The sequence below is a fragment of the Triticum urartu genome, chromosome 3A (genome assembly GCF_056163025.1).
Source record: "Triticum urartu cultivar PI428250 chromosome 3A, HENAU_Tu73, whole genome shotgun sequence".
Classification (NCBI taxonomy): domain Eukaryota; kingdom Viridiplantae; phylum Streptophyta; class Magnoliopsida; order Poales; family Poaceae; genus Triticum; species Triticum urartu.
Genome location: NC_141875.1, coordinates 739249863 through 739256782, shown reverse-complemented (window position 1 = coordinate 739256782; position 6920 = coordinate 739249863).

Genomic DNA, 6920 nt, shown 5'->3' with positions numbered 1-6920 from the left:
GGCCTCATCCAGGCAAACAAACACGTCCATAGAAGCTTCCAAGGCATGGCCCTGGCGGGGCAGATCTGTCGAGTAAGAAGTGCCTGGTAGCTCAATCCATTCAATTTTGGATCGGCGCAGAGATTTCTTTCTTCTTCATATCGACGAAGATGTGGTAGAACTGTAGACAGGTGATTGGCCGACCGCTTTAGACGGAGTATATAGATGTATGCAACTATACATACACATATATGGTTGATGCCCTTGACTTTATGGGACATATCGACCCATCCAGCACATAGGCCTATGATGCCCTTGACTTATGGGTACTACAATGTAGCTATGATTTTCTATATCCGGCCAGTGCCAGCTGCAATGCTGCTCAACTCGTGTCCAAAAAAGAGTAGTGGTTGTAGTTGATCAGGGTTAACAATTTAAGTGAGGACATGCACCTACTTGCTATAGTACTGCCAGCCACTGCACTGTACAGGACGGCACCGGCGTGTATCCGGCGCATGCATGCACGTGACTTACGTTTGTTTGTTTGTTGATTTGGCCTGGCCTTTCCTTTGCATCAACTGGTTGGACTTTGTGGCCACTGGGCAGCCGGCCGGTGTACGTACTTAGCACCAAGTAAATGGGGGGGGGGGGGGGGGGGGGGGGGGGGGAGGGGGGGGGGGCACGAGCACAAGGAGCGACGACCATGCAACATCGACCCAGCAACCACGCCGCCCGGCCGGATTCACACCCGGATTTTCGACAGGAGTAGATCATCTTAGCCGGCAGCGGGTGTCGAATTAAGAGCACGACGGTCGACCGACCGATCGATAACACACGTGATAAGCTGACGATCAAAGGTAATGAAACTTTTCCATGCATGACCACGGCTTCGATGTACCGACCGATCGATACGTGCATGCTGGTTTGTTTTACACTAACCATGTGTTTTCAAGACTATATCCAAATTTGATGACTATTAATGAATCGTTGTGGACGATCGATGTGATGGTACATGTCGGCCGGTGGATTGCAACAGATCGGTCACTCGTTTGTCACATGCACATATGTACGCGTGACTCTCTCTTTGGTCGAGCTTGCACGCTGCTGTTAGCTAACGACTACACAACTTGTTGCAATAATGGAGACAGCCGAGTTCATGACCATGCACGCATGCAGAAGCGTTCAAGACACGAGCAGGCGGGTCCAAGGTCAGGTAGCTAGCTAGCTGGATCAATCACATGGACATATATACATGCATGCATGGTCGATGCCCTTGACTTATGGGACACATTCGAACCATCCAGCACAGAGGTATATGCAAGAATAATACAACTCCAACATAGCTATACTATTTTCTATTGCCGACCGCTGCCTACTGCTGCTGAATTAGTTGTCCAGGGTGAACTAATGAAGTGGGAACAGAGCACCGGTCGTTTACTTGCTACTGATGGCACTGTGCTACCCACTGCACTGTACGAGACGGCAAATACTACGTACCAACCTAGTGACCATCCGCCATGTGATCCGGCCAGTTGACCTCTGCTTGTTTGTTTGTTTGTTTGGCCGCTCTATCGACGGCCACTGTTATCAGCTCGATCGACTGCGTGTTATGAGAATCCCATAAAAAAGGTTGCGCGCTGGATTTTCTCTAAAAGAAAACAAAGTAGACAAAAATCGTGTGTCGTGTCAGGCTGGTCAATTTGTGGTCAGAACAATACTAGGATTTTACTAAAATCTTGTGATGGACGATGACATGGATAAGAACACAGCGGTTGTCTCTGGGTCAAGCTTATGATATGGATGGATGTGACTCGCACACGCATGCATGTACAGCAGTGGAGTTGGGTGCACTACAGCGTGCTACTACAACTTGTTGCAATAATGGTAATGGAGGCAGGCACCATGACCGTGCACGCATGCAGAAGCTTCCAATTTAGATGTTTAAGATGGAGTAGAATATATGGAAGAATGGTTGATGCCCTTGACTGATGGGACGTGCACATGGTATCGATCCATCCTGCACAAAGGTCTATATATACTATGGATTAGAGCAACTCCAAGGGGCCGACCCAAGCGGACGGCGCATTTGTCCAACTTTTGTCCGTTTGGGTCGGCCGCCCGCCAGGCGTCCGCCCGGTTTTGCATTTGGGTCGGCAGTGCGCCCAACGCGCCGACCCATTTCATGTCCGCATTCAATTTTTTTTAAAAGGCCCGCGGGCGATCATGCCAGCGGCCATGTCTCATGCTGGCATCATGCCAGCGCCGGCATGCAATGCCGGCTTCAAAAAATATCACCACAGGTTCATGCTGGCGCACTCGCCAGCTGGCCGGCACACATGCCAGCACATAAAAAGAGTGGGGCTTGAAGTTCGACCACGCCATCGCGGCTCCCGTGGTCTTGCCGGCACACCTGCCGGCATACAAAAAAGATGGCGCTCGCCGCCATAGATCACTCGTCGTCGAATTTGAGCATGTCGGCCTGCATCTTCTCGAACCATGGCCTCTTCCTTGGCGACACGCTGTTGAGATCCACCTTCATGATCTCCACCCTGGTCATCATGCTCGCGAGAGCCACTTCTTTCACCTTGGTCTTGGCGTTGGCGGCCTCGATCTCAAGCATCTTGGCTTGCTTCTCCGCCTCTAGCTCGAACATCTTGGCTTGCTTCTCGGCGTCCAAGTCAAGCCTCCTCCTTTGGATCTCCATGAAAGCGTCCATTTGCTCCGCCTTGAAACGCCGGCGCTCCTCCTCCCTTGAGTCCTTCTTGTTCATCATGTCGTCCACGCTTGCGATCAAAGCGATGGTGGCCGCATCTCGCTTGTCCTCTTTCTTGGAGTTGGTATTCCCCCGCGGCCGTGCCGGCTCGCCCTCCCCAACATCCTCCACGGCTTTCTTCACCCCACGCGACTTGAGTGCGGCATATTGCGCCTTGAACTTCTCCTCGTCCTTGATGACCCGATAGCAATGGGAGAGGTTGAAGCACTTGCCATTGTGTTGCACCTTGAATGCCTCCAAAGTTTGAAATGCCTACACAATGTTTCCATGCGAGCATATGGGCAAGTGATATGCATGTGAACACGCAAAGGATGAACTTGATGACACAAAAGAGGGCGGCTTGCTAGCATACCATGTCTTGCATGCCGATGCCGCTGACGGGCGGGCCTTGACGCTCTCAAGAGTGGCGTAAAACTTGTTGCACTCTTGTTGGATCACCCTCCACCGCCTGGGAATGGAGACCCACTCGCGCGTGCTCACAAATTGGTACGGCGGAAACTTCTTGCGCTCATGAAACTCTCAGTGGACACGAATCCAAAAGGTTGAATGCTTTTGCCCGGCACCCGTCTTGGGGTCTTGTCCAATGTCTCACCAACACTCGCAAAGAAGCTTGTCCTCGGCCGCCGTGTACGCCTTCGTACGCTTGCTCTTGCGCTTCGGCTTAGGACCGGCGGCTTGGTTGGCGAGCTCGTCCTCGAACAAAGGCTCCACTTCAATGTCACACTCGTCCTCTTCCTCCAGCCCGTAGTTGTCCGGGAACTCGTGGTCGAGCGGGAAGCCGTCCAGGCCGATGCCGACCTGATCACGCATGAAGGCCGCCTGGTCAGGATCATAGCCAGCGGCCGGCGTGAACGCCCCGCGGCCGTCCTTGCTTTGTGTCTCGTCGGCATCGTAGCCAGTGGCCTGCGCACCGCCCTCGAAGATGAGTTTTTGCATGTAGTCCTCGTCGGCGGCTCGGGGCATTTCCTCGAACAGGTTGCGGGCGTCCGGGAGCACGTCGGCCAACGTCTGCCGAGCGCGTTTCCTCACCCCGCCGGATGACGAGCCACCGGCCATTGGGGTGGAGTTGAGGTCGATGGGCGCGGGCGTGGAAGGCGCGATCACGCTCACTTCGGGTGAGCGCTCCCCGGAGAGACGGGAGGCCTGCTGGTAGATGTGGAAGCCGGGGATCGGGTTGCAAGCTGAGCCGCGGAGCGAGTCGGGCAGCACCATCCAAGGAAACGCCGACGAGCCGATGCTGGCCGCGGCGACGGCGGCTTGGACGAGGCCGTGCTGGCTAGGGTTTAACCCTAGCATGTAGAGCGCCTCCCTCGTTGCCGCCGCGACACGGGCGTTGGTGACCTCCTGCTGCGCGGCAGCGACGGCGGCGGCCTCATCCCTCGCGTCCATGGCGTGCCTCCGGCCCTTCCACTTGGCCGACTCGCGTGCCTGCTGTTCGGGCGTCAGCACCTTCTTTGGCTTGATGGTGGCGGCCGTCTTGTGCGCGGCACGAGGCTTGCCCTTCCCAGCGGGGGCGGCGGCGCCGGACGAGGCGAGGGAGGCGAGGCCGGCGGCGGCGTCGAGGTCGAGGTCGATGGCGTCGTCCATGGTTGGGGCGGGACCGAGCGCGCGCGGGCGGGAGCGTTTTTGGGAAAATGGGAGGAAATGACGGTGGCTGCCACCGACCGGCGGGTCCAAGAAGAGGGTCCACGCCGACGCAAATCCGGCTCAAAAATGGGCTGGAAATGGGTCGCCATGCGGACGTTAAGCGGACACGCGTCCGTTTGAATCGGCGCGTTCGGCCGCCTTTTGTATCCGCACCGATCCAAACGGACGGCGGTGGACGAAATGGGTCGCCCAGTTGGAGTTGCTCTTATATTGCCAACGTAGCTATGATTCTCTCGCGGAATGGTGTCCGCTGCTGAAGTAGTTATTGCATGTAGCAGTATAATACAGAGGGAGAACTGTATAGAGTAAAAGGAGCGGTGGTAGTTGTAGTCGATCCGTTGGTTAACTAATGAGGTGGGAACCGGATGCCACTCTCAATGGACAACCAGCTGGACTTTGTGTAGCCAGCCACAACCGGTGTGGTTATATACATACTAGATCGGCAACGCGTCTTGGCGCGAGGGTGCCGGACCCAATGATATTGTAAGCCGTGGAAGATCAAACGACATGATGCATTAGTATGAAGGCAAGTTTAACACATGTAACAGAGCAACCGATTATAGTGTTCAAGAGTAAGAAGAAACATTTACTCTGTCCAGAAGAATAACATCATTGAGTTCAACAGGCTCATGAGATTATAAAAGCTGGAAGCAAGGTAGCATCCAATTTAGCACATGAGATTATGAAATGTTAATCTCCAAATTCCAGAACCATTCGTCATCAACATAATAGAATTAAAATAGGAAAACTTTACATATAGACAATTTTATTATATATAAGAGATATACAGAGTAAGTAGTCCCATATCAGAACATTCAATAGCGTGACAAAATAAAAGGAGATGCATGTACATATCAGAATTGAGATTCTCCAAATCCCAAATCTCGGTCATGATATATATTCTTTATCAGAATTTGAAGTACCACAATGGCCTAATAATCACTGTCAATGTAAGGTACTGCATGCTTTTCTTTCGCTTCATATGAACAGAATTTCTCTATTAAATAATCATAGTTGATATCAATGTCCAACCTTGAAAACCACTGCATTAGTAACTCGATGCATTCGTTTTGTCTTCACTTTGTCATAGTGGACACATTTATTGCCCCATTCTGATTTTAGAACTCTGCTGCACAAGTTAATATTATGACAATATAAGTGCCAAAGATAATGAAAATGTTTGCTTCTATAAGCTTATAAACATAGGAGTGACATGTGGTGTCCTATCTTGAGTGTATTTTATCAGTAGGCTTGCAAAGATAAGATGACTTGCATGAGAACATCAATGCCAGAATCGTCTGCAGCTCACAAAAATGACAGGTCATAGCAAAAGTAAAGTGTCCTGGTGCAAAGCTATATACATTCATGCATTTTTTTCTTATAATTATAGGCAGATTATTAACAAAAGTTCATAGAAAGGTGTAGCGGGCAATAGGTAACTTCCCGTGCAGAGTATATGTCCAGGAAAGAAGAGAAAAGGAGGTGCAGCACCACAATACATAATACTAAAGAGCACTACAATATCACAATAATTTGAAGGAGCAATTGTATGCCTAATCATGATCTAAACAGATGTGACTTTGGTACATGTATTTCTTTGATCATTTTTCATCTGAATAATCACGATCTTAAAATTATGACGGTCCAATTTGATTATAATCAAATAAATCAACCAGCTACGCAAGCATGATAGTTATTAACATAGAGACACATCACGCCAGTTCTAAATTTCATGACAGGTGCTTACTGTATTTTCAAAGATTGACTGCATCTTAGTAGAATCAAGAAATACATGTATACACGAGCAGCTAGTGCTCCCAGGGAACTTAATTAAGCTTATGCAGCGCCATGAATATCTAAATATACATTATACTGAATATATATGATGGATTTACTTTGGTTTTTCAGCTGTCGTGGTCAAAAGTTCTAAACCTGACTTATATTCTACAAAAATATTTACCTGGCATGATCCATTGTGTTGTTGCAAATATAAATATATATTTTTAATCAATCATTTGTACATCTCTAACCTCTACGATCTAGCCATGATTACTATGTAATTACAAAGTTCTTAACTTTCTCTTAATTTATAATTAGAACATGACACACTACTTTATAATGCTCTAGTTATCTATGTATAGAAGGCTTATATGCGTGTAGTAAATTTATAATTGTCCACCTCAATCAGTGTTATACAGAAGCATATATGATCCAAGCAGGATAAAGCATCAACAAAAAGAGATGGAATTACCTACGTGATTATGCATAGCAATCAAGGTGCATATTTGTATGTAACTAAAAAATGGGCAATCTTGAATAGACTTGAGGGATTAGAAACCAAACTCAACTCATTCTTGCAAGGAAGTAATTAACAAATTTACTGGGCAGATCCACTTGTGGCATCACTCTTGCTAGCTAATAACCATGATAGATAATACTGGACAATCCTTCACAATTGCTGCAACAAACCAAGAGGAAAATAGCTCAATTAGCCAATTCGCTCACCAAAAAGAAGAAACAA